At 39.1% G+C, this 13,353-nt stretch overlaps 1 protein-coding gene and 2 long non-coding RNA genes across 4 annotated transcripts in view; 1 reads left to right on the top strand and 2 right to left on the bottom strand.

The window, feature by feature from the left end:
* LOC111245690 (cuticle protein 10.9-like) overlaps nucleotides 1-13,353 on the bottom strand; it is a 55,434-nt gene that overhangs the window by 12,545 nt on the left and 29,536 nt on the right. The window lies entirely within an intron of this gene.
* Nucleotides 579-2,111, bottom strand: LOC111244489 (uncharacterized). The gene is made up of 3 exons (XR_015321015.1): nucleotides 1,943-2,111; nucleotides 1,430-1,561; nucleotides 579-1,033 (listed from the first exon to the last, which is right to left on the bottom strand). It is a non-coding gene; the product is annotated as an uncharacterized LOC111244489 (long non-coding RNA).
* LOC147757525 (uncharacterized) lies at nucleotides 2,940-5,037 on the top strand. Its single transcript, XR_015321190.1, has 3 exons — nucleotides 2,940-3,060; nucleotides 3,551-3,670; nucleotides 4,474-5,037. It is a non-coding gene; the product is annotated as an uncharacterized LOC147757525 (long non-coding RNA).

Raw genomic sequence — 13,353 nt, forward strand, 5'->3', positions numbered from 1 at the left:
TTCCCCTAAAATTTCGTATGTCTGTGGTATACAGCGTCTTTTGTTTGCAGTCCTCTGAGGACCTCTTCGCCTCTGGTCAGTCCGTAATCTAACTGGGCGAATAAAATCCGAGATAACTACCCAACGTACATGCCCACTGACTAACACTTGTTTACATTATATCGGCATGAAAGAAACGATCAAACACCCCGGTCGCTTAATGGCATAAACCAATGGCTGATACGGCTTGATTTCTGCCAAAATTAGCTTCTTTTGGAAATTTGTAATAGTTTGCAATATAATCTACTAATATGTTAATCCTAATATGTTAATACTAGTATGTTAATCTTTTTTAGAGAGTAGTTTTTTGCTTATGTTGGGCAAATTTGATCTACTTTTTCGGAAGAGTCATCCAGCAACCGTTGGAGAGCTTTTCTTTGCTTTGCATTAACTTTTCCAAGCTGTACTTTTAGGCTAGCCTGATTTCGGCTCAGGCTAAGCGCAAGACCTTGCCGATCGGAGTAAATGGTCTTTTTCAATGATAGCGTCTTTTTCCCATAAAGCGTAACGCCACTTTGGGCGAGCTGATTTTTTTGTTTAACAACCATTATGACTTTTGCAGGTGTTTTCTGAGTTCTGCAGAGCAACACAAAATAATGTATAGGCTTCTGGAAGAATGTTGGCAACCATCTGCAGTAAATTTTATTTCAGCTTTTATTAAGTTTATTATAGTTGATGTTTTTAGTTATGGTAGCGGATAAATCACGGTAGGTGGGTTGGGACAAAGAACTTGACCGAGACAAGATATCGAAGAATTTCGATTAAATCATTTTAGCAGAGTAATCAATCAGCAAAACACGCGAATAGAGAACGGGTGCGAGATGACGAGATACTGACACAGGAAAGAAACTAGTAGAAAAATATAGCTTGTAGAGGTATCGGTCCGCGTGAGGTGAATTAAATCCATTAATAATAACACAATAGAACGACGGTTTAGGCGAACGAAAGTGCGAGCACCGCTGGAACATTCGAATGGGAGAACGAAGTATAATAACTGCAACAGAAATGTGTATTTGATACATCTCGATGGGCACGAGGTCTACATATTATATTAATTTTCACGTCAGGAGAATAGGACAAATTGACTCATAATAACATAGGAAATATACCATTAGGACGATCGAACAGTATCACCCCATTTTGATCTACGGGATTCTCACAGCCGATAGAATACTTATCGCAACGAGCTGCTAGGATATCAGTGGTACGTACGACAATGATTACAGTACGCTAGATTGAGTGTAACGGCCAAATTTGAGGAGGGTAATTGCCGTGGTCCAACAGGATACATTTCATGTTTCTATTCTAATTTGGTCAAATTTTATTCCTTTAAACGATTTGCCAAGAAAGCGTCAAGAATTTTCATAGTATTAGACAAAGTTATATTTACCACATTTTTGGAAGTTGGCGGTTAATTATTTTGCCGGAATCACTGACAACTTGCGTTCGCCGTACGCCTTCACACACGCTCGAAACGGAAGGAATATGGCGACAAGGCAATGAAGATCGCACGCTGAGTCATCTGAAATAAGGTTACTATCAGACCCCACCAGAAGCCAGACCAAATAACTGCAATAGCTTCACAGAACTTCTGCAGAACTATAGACCAAGTAAGAAACAACTGATCCCTGGAACAGGCTAACAGACGGACCAGTTACGGGGCTTACAGGCAAAACATGTTCCCTAAGTCCGAGAAATGGAACTAGTATAAAGGCGTCTCCAGTTGGATGTTACATCGATAAAATTTGTTAATATTAGAGCAAGTCGATAAAATGACCTCTATAAAGAAACTGGCGAATCACCAGGTTAACTAGATAAACAAGAGATTAGACTAGCAAGGACAAAACGGTGAAGATAACTATGGTTTAAGCCATAATATTTGGAATTCCTAGTCGGTAACTACCAACTGGTCTCCGTTTTAGGGTTCACAATTTAGCGTCAAGTTGCATTCACTCGAACAGTAGCTACGGCGCCGCCGTCTATGAAGACATCGTGGAGACAGACAATAAGCTGAGATCGGATAACAAGAAAGCAGCTGCCTGCTTTCCCACCAGCCACATCTCCAATGACCGATCTCGTTAGCGTTCCTTATCTAGTCTGCAACGATTTCTGTTATAAAGAAGATAGATCTGATGTCTGCTAGCTTTTTTTTTCATGGAATGAATGAATCCGATCTTTGTTTTACCGTAGGCGCCGGCTAAGGCCATAATGACGACGAAGTAGCCAATTCCTAGTTAACTAAACAGTTTATACAGACTGCTGTATTTATATTAGCTGCATAAATACAATTCCTTTTATATAACGGAAAGCATATAAAAAACTTAGGTGCGACACATCAAGACTTTTTTAATACGGGTGGCTCCCAGCTACTGCCACTACTGGATGACCACTCTAGATCTACGCCATAGCCTACATCCCAGCATATAGGGCACACTTTGGACTCGGTCGCTTCAGTCGGGTGCTGGAGAGTCCTATTGACGGGTGGATATACAGTGAGGAAACCCGTGGCGAAGTTTTAGGTTTCGGACGGCTCGAGGTTTACTGACTGCGCTTTTCAGAATGCTGGTCAGCGGAGATGAAATTAATCTCTTGACGAGGTAATTGTTGTCAATCAAGTACAAGGTTATTTTTTTTTAAATTTTGTAGTTAATAAACTATAGGTCAAAAATTGCCGTCCATCTAGAACGCACAAAATAGTATCCAAAGGCGGTCAGAAATAATTTCTTTTATGAAAACTTTATCAGAAACTGATCAAGTTAGAAGTCAATTAATATTAGGATTCAAATCAAGATGAAAGTGCTAATTAAAGCAATCGGCTCAACATGTGAACTACATATTTATTACCTGAGCTACATGTATGTCAACAGTGTTTAAAGCAGTTTAAATTTTGGCGCCACCAACGAATATGGGCAAGGGAAGAAACAGTTCTTTTCTTTTTGGAAGACGCCTCCCAGGTCTAATTCAGCATCGTGTGCAATTGTGCATTGAATTCAAATTGGAGACCAAAGATGGAGATATAAAGTATGTGTTCAAGGTTGATTTTGAAATTTTCCTTTCTCAAATAGCTAAACGCGACCAAAACTGGTGAACAGATTCGTATAATACATAGATTCAACACCGTAACCGACCAGACGGTTAGCAATTGGTTCGCTTACTTTCAAAGTGGTTATTTCAGCATGGAAGACAAAAGACGTTTAGGTCTACTTTCTGACTATAGGAACACTGCAATCGATCAAAACCAACATACGAGCCTTGGTCAGATTGTAGGAAATACAGGCGTATCCAGATTAATTATTCAAAGACATTTAGCAAGCAAGGATTTTCTCAATCGAGTAGGCACGCGGATTTTTCATACGTTGACTGCTAAACTATGTTTGCGCGGCCGGTAATCTTTTGAAATGGAACGAAAACAACCCTTCTCTAGCAATGATAAGAAAAGACGGTGGAAACTAGATGCAGCATAGAGGGCAGATCTTGGCAAAAACATAATATGCTCTTCAAATTTAAACAGGACTTTAAATCTTTCCGAAGCTAAAACCGGACCCCATTCAAAGACGGTGATGCTGCGCATTGATGGGATTGCGGAGGAACTTTTGTCAGTCTCCTCCAAAACAATCCAAAAGGAATCTCAGTTAAGTACTATTACAGTGTAAGGCTAAGCATTCAAAAAATGAGCCCCCACATCTTTTTTATTCTCTGTTAAGTTCTACGAGCTTAAGTGAGACGTTTCTTCTAAGCCACCTAAAACTCGACCTCGTTGCGGGTCGGGTTTTAGGTGGTTAAATAAATAATATAACAATCAGAAATGATTACGATCCTTACGATTACACATTCTTCCGATAATTGTAGAACTCCCTTAATGGAAGGAATTTTATATCTTTTAAGGTATAAAAATACATACTGACTAGTCTATCGCAAATACAAATATCAGCTTTGGAAAAGAAATAGTAAAATATCTGCCGCCTAAAAGGCAAGGGAAGATCGTCGCTCGTAATGGACAATATAATAGCATTGATTGAAGTTGTCTGGGAGAAATGGTTCTTACTCCAAGTCAGGTACAAGTTCGGAGCGAACTTATAGGGATCGCCCAAAAATCCCTTATTACTCTCTGAATAGTGAAATTACTACTAATTAAGGGTACAGCAAGGTAGTACGGTCTGAGTGGTAACGAATACCACCTTAATTATGATATACCGCTTTTTTGCCATAAAACGTCCCAACTCTTTAACTCTATGACTATATTTTGCTACTGGTTCCCGACATCGCAATGCCATTTTTGTTAACCTAAGCTCAAGTCATTACAGATTCGCTTGCTTAGAACCCTAATTCTAGATCCCTACTATTGTGTCTTAATCTTATCCTAACTCAGTACAAGGCTTTATGGGTAAACGATTACTTGAGAATACTAATATGGAAATGCCAATATTTTTTCAGAAAATGCCGATTTTTTAATGGAAACATCAGCATAGCCAATATTGTGCTAGAGAACAAGAAAAATTGATTCGTTTTTATTCTCGACAGCTTTCTGTTGAAGCGAACAAACTGTGCTATTAAACACGAAGCTACTAATACTTTTTTGGAGGAAATAAATAAAAATTAGTTTCTGAGCTTATCACCTGCCATGGGAAATAGCGAGCCTTGAATATTACAACGGAGCTGTCAGCAATGTAGCTTCTATTATCGAGGACAAATGACTATACTACGGGAGAACATATTTGAACCAACTAGCTGATTATCGGGCTGTGTTAATGAGGGAAGAAAGTAATTGTCCGTGAATATGGGAAGATACCTGTACCCCAGGACTTTCCAACGATACTTGGCATCATAAATATTGCCGATCCTGCTGTGTCACAGATTGTGACCCTTCTACTTCTACTACTGTGTACTAACAAGCTCTTATTTGAATAATCCAAAGACCGATACAGCCAAACTGGCAGCTTGGTCAAGCCGTACTGAGGAAGCGTGATGTGGTAAACGCTTTTCTCTCACTTGCTCATACTGAGGCATAATAAGTTCCGTGGTTTTCCATGATTACTACGCTTGGCTCTTTTAGGCGACGACAACTGGCCGCGATATATATAATGCGATATAAGGCCTATAACAGTCTTCAAGCTCTTCTTTTGTGTCACATAAGGACAGGTTTGCTATATCATGGTTTCCAATAGATGCAGTCATTAGCAAGTGTTCCTTAAAGTGCACTTGAACAAGCGCTAAACATGACGGAACTCTCTTTTCGCTTGCAAACACGAAAGCAAGGAAGACCGAAGTGAACATTCGACGGTCCTGTGATGTCGCTTGTGCAACAGCTTACTTCGTTTGTTTTAGAAATAATCATTTTCAAGCGTCTAATACCATAACAAAGATCGTTGCCTTTCTCTGGAGTAAAGATATTTCAAGATGTTTACCAAGGTTTAAAATGAAAAAAAAACCTTTCAGTGATACCCTGTTAAAGCCTATTGCACATGCAAAATACCGGCTTGCCGCCAGAAAAGCTGGTTGTGCCCCGCAAACAAAGCGATTGTCCGATTATTTCCTGCACTCCGGCCGCGATACTAACTCTGTTGTACGCCTCTGCTCAGCTCCTTAACGAACTCATATGTGATTAATTTCGTCTTGAGCGCGATACGACCTTGTATGGTTCCTACACATTAGACAACGTGTATTGCTACATAGCCTCTTGCGAACAGACGTACGTTGGAACAGACTAGCTCTGAATGGGAGCAACTGTGGCCTCTTCCACAGCTTTGACCCGTTGTTGCATTGTGATCTTCTGCATACAAGGTTCACTGGCGGAAAGCCCTTCATCTGCAATATCCATCACTGCCTTTTGAACGATTCCTGGTAGCCCCTTGTATCTCTTTTTTTTTTTTGTTATTTATACCAGTTATTGTGAGTTCATTGCCAGCTAATACTACGTCGCTTCGTTCAAAACAAACAAAGGATGTTCGTTTTGGACGAAGCGGATTCAGTTGATACCAAATAAATTTAAAGAAAAAACAAAGTAATTTTTGGTACATCGAATTCAGCGTAAACCAACAGCATGTAGCGCTTAAGCTGTTTAGAAACATCTGATTTAAGATTACGATACATTTAGCTTAATACATTTATAAATATTTGTTAGTGACATTGTGCAGTTTCAACAATGCTCTATAAAAAGATAGTCATTACGAATTTCTTAAGAATTTTATGTGACTGTCCGATACATCAGGTTTAGTACTGATCAATCAAGAAGGAAGAACTAGAAGAACTGTAGTCAGCTTGTAAGCGATACTTTCCTGTGGTAGGCTATGTAAATATGGTCCTCACGGGCGTTTTCGAAAGTCAACATTAAGCATACAGAACATAAAGTCAGTACCGATATTTTAGTTTCGCTTGACACATATATATATATTGCATATATACTCACAGGGCTTAGTTACACTTGCTTTAATAAAGGAGCTTTAAGAAATTTACAATTAATGAACAATGACAATCTGTTTCAAATAACACAGGCTGAAATAACACCGGGCCTTATAGGCCCACTCCACCCTGGTCCATATAAATCCCAGTGACATTTTGTATACATGTGTTTTCTATGGCAAAGATAGATTATAAGAGTAAGCTAATTATTTTGTTTTTATCACTCAACAAAGCCTGATAGACTGTCGAATACTGTCCCAAATAGCCCCATCTTTCGGCTGAAAATCCAGCTTTGCTCTATAGGCAACTCTACGTCGTTTACTAACTCATTGCATGGAACAGTGACGATCTACCTGAGCATCAGCTCAAGTAGATCGTTTGCCACTGTCCGAACACTTGCTAAACACAGTCATTGCTTAAAAGCAATAGTAGATATTTAAGTACACTGTTATATACACCTGTTAATACAGGTGTCTATTGTTTACGTATCGACCTCGAAACGAAGGAAGACGCCAACTTCAATTGGCTAAAGTCTCCAATAAAAGAGACTTTCTGAATTGCAGCCTCTCCTGCGAATGTTCCTCTATTCCAGAACCAGCCTTCGTAAATTTCGCCGTCCTCATCTGTAACAAAGGGGCGTCTCCTATAGATATAGATAAGGAGGCGCTTGATAAGTAATATGAATAAGTAAATAGGTGTAAAGACCTCTCGTTACCTAAACACAAAAATGAAGCACATCTTGAATTACAGCACATTCGTTTCAATATACGCTTACTAAGCAACGAGCGTTTTTCGGGAAAGGAATGATGAACAAACGTTCTTTATTTACACAAAATGTGGATTATCTTGTGTACGGTTCAGCAAAGAGATAATATCGTGGCCACCAATACGGTTCTGAATTGAACGAACGACTATTGTAAACTTCGATCTGATAAATAATCGGTACGATTTCGCAAGCTGGGTAAACAAAAGCAAAGCTGGCAAAGACAAGACAAATCTATCTAAAGAAGGGAGAACTCTACCAACAACAAGCCGTACGATCACTTATGGAAGATGGGTGGTCACAAAACCTGGCCTACGTCCTTCGTGGGATCTTCGTGGGTTGTATCTTAATAGTTCCAAGAGCAAGAAGCCGTCCGGCAGTCCTTGGCGAACATTGTACAGGAGAAAAATATTGTCAGGACAATATCATCATAGCAAGTACCATAGTAGCAACATGGATATGATTTAGTTAAAAAAATCTTTCCTTTTTGATCGATTACAGCTTTTTTTCATTTACACATATTTTCTTAAATTATCATGGATATATTTATCTCTCTGACGCTATTTCAGCCTCATGCATTTCAAAAAAATTAGTATCATAAAACCAGCAATGAATGATTCAATCAAAAGAGATCTTAATAACGTATTTGGTAATAAAACGGTTTTCAACAGTTCTCAACATAATTTGTAATAGTAGCAATGAGCATATTTCGAAAACAAGAAATAGCCTGGGAATCAAATCTGAGTAGCTGAATAATTTCTCTAATGAAGTGGTGGTGTACGAACAAAAAGGGCTTTTCTGAAAAAAAAAAACTGGGCGATAGGTTTAATTGCTAGGTTTCTTTGATCTATATATCGAATGAAGGTTCTCAACATATGCTTATTATCTAAACAAACTTCCTTAGACGGGCATACCCCTAAGTACAATCAATAACCTCCCTAATTAAGACGAATCAACGGGTTTTTTTTATCGATTATCGTATTATCCGAGGTCTGGGAGGTCACAATTAAAGTTGCGTTTTGCCGATTAGACATTGTCACCCGTCAATTATCAAATCTAAATTTTTCTAATCTTAGAGCTAGGGAGTATAGTGTGGGGCGTAATTATTTTCCATCACTTGAGTTTCGTAACATTTGTGTATTATTCATGAATGGGTTGAGCGTCAGCCATGGCGTTAGGCCGATGGATAAAATAGGGTGTTGCCTCAGAGCCTACTCTAGACAGCTAGTGGCTGCACCTACCTTTCACGACGTGCCGGGAGGCTGTGCAGAAGCGGTTCATTCGCTGACCAGCTGATAACCAACGGTGTTACTATCAAATTTCTTCAATCAATAGTACAAGATAAGGTCATATAGAACTTTCACGCATTGTCGAGTTCAACCGAAGAAACTAAGCGTATCGTTGTCTGACAACGACTTTGCTTGTAAGCATATATTATTTCAATTATATTAAACTTCAATGGTTTTGTTGTATGTCAACTTGTGATTGGGTTACGAATAGTCACGACACATACAAAGAAATGACTGCGAAAAAGAGATTACCCAGTGTATTAGAATAGTAAATGTACAGTGAATAAAGTATGAAGGATAAAGTCTTTTGATCACAAAGAAATATAGAAAACAGAAATCAAAAATCACACAGCGAGGGAACAGAATCATTCTAAATAAACAGAACCGATTTATAACGGCATGCTTACTGTGTAGGAGGGTGGCAAAACACGGAGTCACTATATCCAACCACAAAGACCTTCCGTCGTCGTATCGAAAGGAGTGAATCTTAACTCTCGTTAACCAGCCAAAAAAGCATAGCACATACATAGTCAATACGTTTTGAGAAAGGTCCGTTGGGATACACTGCTTGAGATTGTTATATCACTTTGGCGTACATAAACATCCTTGCAAGGTGCAATAACAACGGTTTTATCACCTGAATAGATCTTCTCTTTCTTTCAGAGAAGTATAAATTGAACATCTATTGCCGAAATACTTAGATAATTATCAAAGCCGCTCAGTCATATTGTGTGCAGTATAACCGCCATCCATCGGGATTAAAGTTGAAATTCAAACTTCAAAACATCCTTTCTTCGATTTGCAAATATATATATATGTGTCGACATTCAGTTGGCAGATAAGTTTGTGTTATTTGAAGGCCTCAGCATTGCGGAAATTCATCGAAACTTATAGGCTCTGAGTAAAAGCACATTGTGAAAATGATGCAAGTGTTCATGAACGTCAAGAGCGGCGGATACAGTTTTGAGGACCAGCGAGGAGGTGCGTAGAAGTCGGAACTTCAAGGGCAATGACGCATTGCTGAAATAGAGTAGGCTTTTCACAGAAATAGAGCCTCGGTTCTAAAAGCTCTGTCAGCCAAAACTGGCATACCACATGTGACATTAACATAATTATGTTCCAAATACTGAAAAGGCAAAAACCAAGTAAGGAACGGCCTCACTATAAGTTCACTTCAGGGTAATTGGAAATATATCCGATGCAGTGTCTACAACCATAGAAAAGGCACAGCTGCCAGCCAGAGAAGAAAGTGGCGTCGTTCTGAAGAGAAATCAAATTCATAAAGAGAAACAAATTCGCGAGTTGGAATGCAAGATAACAGTGGTATATCAGGGGCATATGTTATTTTGAAGTACCCGTTGCGTATGAAACAATATTGCAGCCCGCTACCTCGCATTGCTCAACAAATTCATGAATTGGCAACCAGAAGCACGCAGCCGGGTCATTATATTTCACCGTCGTATTTCAATTATTTCCTGGATCGAGCAAAGGAATACAAACCTTTGCCTTCAATAAACCAATTTTGCCTATCTCAGTTCGTGTATTTATGGGGCTTTCTATGCCCTAAAAGAGATGGACAAGCGTATCCTAGTATCGATATATTTCGGGAAGTCATATATGCAGAAATTACATATAGGAACGTGAATGGTAGGTATTTGCTGTCCACAAGCTGCGAAAGAACTGGGGCAAAAAATATGAATATATGTATACCTAATCACAACCCGGTTCACTAAATCGAACAATCAAACAGATCCCGTAATCAGCTAAATTATAGCTACTCGTGTGCACGCCTTTTTTATCCCATCTTCGATCTGCATAAATAAACCCCAGCCGAATCAGCAAGAAACGAATCTAATACGAAATAGGCAGAAAAAAACGTGTGGAACAGTTGCATATACGTGTACTTATGCTCGTGTGTGCTACTATAATTGTTTCTTTCTTCTAGGCCTTTGCCACTGATCGGGTCCAAGATCTAATAGAATTTTGAATTAAAAATAATTTTGTCTCGAAACAAGCATTTGTGGTATTTTTTTATGCTATAAGTCCACCTACGACACTATATATAAGACTTCAACGTTTTCGAGTTTACGTTCGGTATCGCCATTAGGCGCTCCGTCAGACAGCCAGCCCTCATCGCGAAACGTAGCCTGCGTATGTCCGAGTTCGAACCCAGATTTCAACGTTTCCCTAATACTAGCAGGCAAATACGTTACCCATTAAGGTACCAGAGACACACGTATAATACCGAGGATTGGAGAATCTTCCCTTACAAACACGTTGTTCTGAGTAAGGCTATGCCCTTCCTGCTGATCACTCACGGGTAGTGTCACTCAGACAGCTTCTGAGATAACGAATCGCTAGATAAAAACTGAACTTTATTACCACAGGATGCTTCGCCATTAGGAGCACGCAACGTAGGTCAATAATACCAACGGCTACTTGTCGTTAATTTAGAACACAGACAGAATTTTTGTTCTTTTTTTAATTCTATTTTGGTTCTATTTTCTTTTTACATTAAGTTAATCTGATACCTATTTACACACATTATATGAAAGCGGAAAACTGAATTATTTAGAGAGACTGGCTCTATGTCAGGCCAGCCTCTCGTTTTCGTGTATGTCCATGGATGCTTTGAATTCGGCTTTAGGTTGGATATCTCTGATTACGAGCGTATCCGTATGGTGTACCAGTGTCACAGGCTGGATTAATTTCTGTGCCCCCTCCGCTTCCGACTGTGATTTTGGGCGCCAGTTGAAAAAAAAAATAGAAAACCATTAGCCAGGTAACCGATTAGGTTCAAATATCTCTATTTATCGCATTACTAGAAAACACAACGTTTTGTATGCATGAAATATTCCCGCCCAGGTATCTAATATACAGCGTTTATCGAGTTCCATTTTCTTCCTAGCCAACCGGCTACAACGTATCAGGATGATACCGTGATGGTAGCTCAAAAAAAACGTGTTAGGTTTAAGCCATTAACAACACTAGCTTAACGAAAACAAATTAGTGACAGAATTTTCCGTATTATAGAATTCCGTATATTATTATATTAAGTTCCGTCTATATTTTAATTATTCTAATATTCTAACAACAATAAATCATCGAAAAGTTTTTGCTTAATTATATTTTAAAGGTATTAATCTTAATTAATTTTAGTAAGTAATTAATTTTAAAGGGAAGAGAGTAATCAGACGAGATAAATGTTCTTGTCATTTAAAATACAACACATTGATCCGCAAACATCGGATACGGCTATTAGAATGCAGAACTGATAACTATTCGTCCATATTGATATTTGTATCATCCATTTTATGATTTTTTTACACGACGATTCCCGTAGAAATGACCAATGTGTCAGTATTATGCTTCTTTAGAAAGGAACTGTTTATACAGATAGGGTAAGTAAGCGCTCAGAGATGATTTCGGCTTGCCGGCAATGGGACCCGAAGAGTGTGCGATTGGACGTTGTTATCCTAAATGATTTGTCCAAGTTACCACTAGTACCCGCTGATGTTGTAACTAGCCAATAGTGAGCGCTTATATGCCTTCTGTGCAATGGCTTATGCGACTTTCCAAAAGGAACCCAGAAATTTCACAGGCCTGTAACGTTTTTGCACAGCGATTAAATGAGATTGAGGCCACTTTCTTATCAGTGCAGATAGTGCTTTTTCGAGCATTGCTAGTTCTCATTAGGAATATCCACACCAAAGCATTATTGCTCATCTCGATCCTATTCGTGATCGACAGATGTCCGACAATGGCAGCGCACGCGTGAAAAGGCACATGGCAGAATTTTCCCAAGGGAATAATATTTAACGGGGATGCGGCCTAGGCCACTGCACCATAAACATTTTCCCGTGTCTATTTATGTGTGGATAAGACCAGCTTGTCAATCAATGCTATGTACGTTAATTTAAGATCTGCTAAAAGAAAGAAGAGGCGAGCTTTAAAATACTACTATGGGTCTATACACACTCGAAACAATCCTGGCGATCGATGCTAAGCTTAGAATGAGTGTTGTGGGAACTTTTCTGCAAAAAAAGCTCATACACTTAATGCGTTATCGATGGACGACTCAGCGTAAAATCGAAATAGTCGCATGTATATTCAGATGTTTATGAAAGCTTTAGCTATGTTTTTTGTCTTCTGCTCCTTCTGCAAGTCCTATTGCTGAGTCTAACGAATAGATGTGCGTCACGAACAAAGGAATATCTGCAAGGGACGAATTTCTAAAATAGCTCTGGGCAGTTATCGACTAGCGATCTATTTGTGGCGCTTTACATGTGGGATTATGCGCGAGAAATCGAATAAAGTATTCATTCGCGTAATTGCGCATACAACGGCCCATTTGTGAACATTTGCCTCCAGCACGAAGTGGCTTGTGTTTTTTTTTTTCGGTTTTTTGAAATCGGAGATTTCCTAGTGGAAGACTTAACAGGTGGAAAATGTATACGCGCACCAAGCTTACACTAGCAATCTGTAGAAGATCGTTTTTTGTCTTCCTTTCTCTATTAATCTCCGGTTGAGAATTTCTCCAGTGTCCAAGATCTCTTTATCTTCTTATGATGATACAAGACTTTAAGCCGCTTGAAATAATTGAGGGGGGCTGTTCCTCGTTGCTTTGGTTGACAAAAGTTGACTCCAATAATTGATGCTCATCCAACGGCAACATTGCAGGTCGTCGCTTTTGTTACTTCGCCGACGCGGTTCGAGCTACAGTCGGTGATAAGAAGCAGATGCTGCTTTTAGAAAGATGCTGAGTGCAGCTCTCATGGCTTTAGCAAAGCTGTTCCAGTGATTCATATTAGAATTACATTGTTATTTATTATTATCATCATTTTTGTTCTTGTACCTTTTCAC

The sequence above is a fragment of the Varroa destructor genome, unplaced genomic scaffold (assembly GCF_002443255.2).
Source record: "Varroa destructor unplaced genomic scaffold, Vdes_3.0 BEIS01000002.1, whole genome shotgun sequence".
In the NCBI taxonomy this organism is placed as follows: Eukaryota; Metazoa; Arthropoda; class Arachnida; order Mesostigmata; family Varroidae; genus Varroa; species Varroa destructor.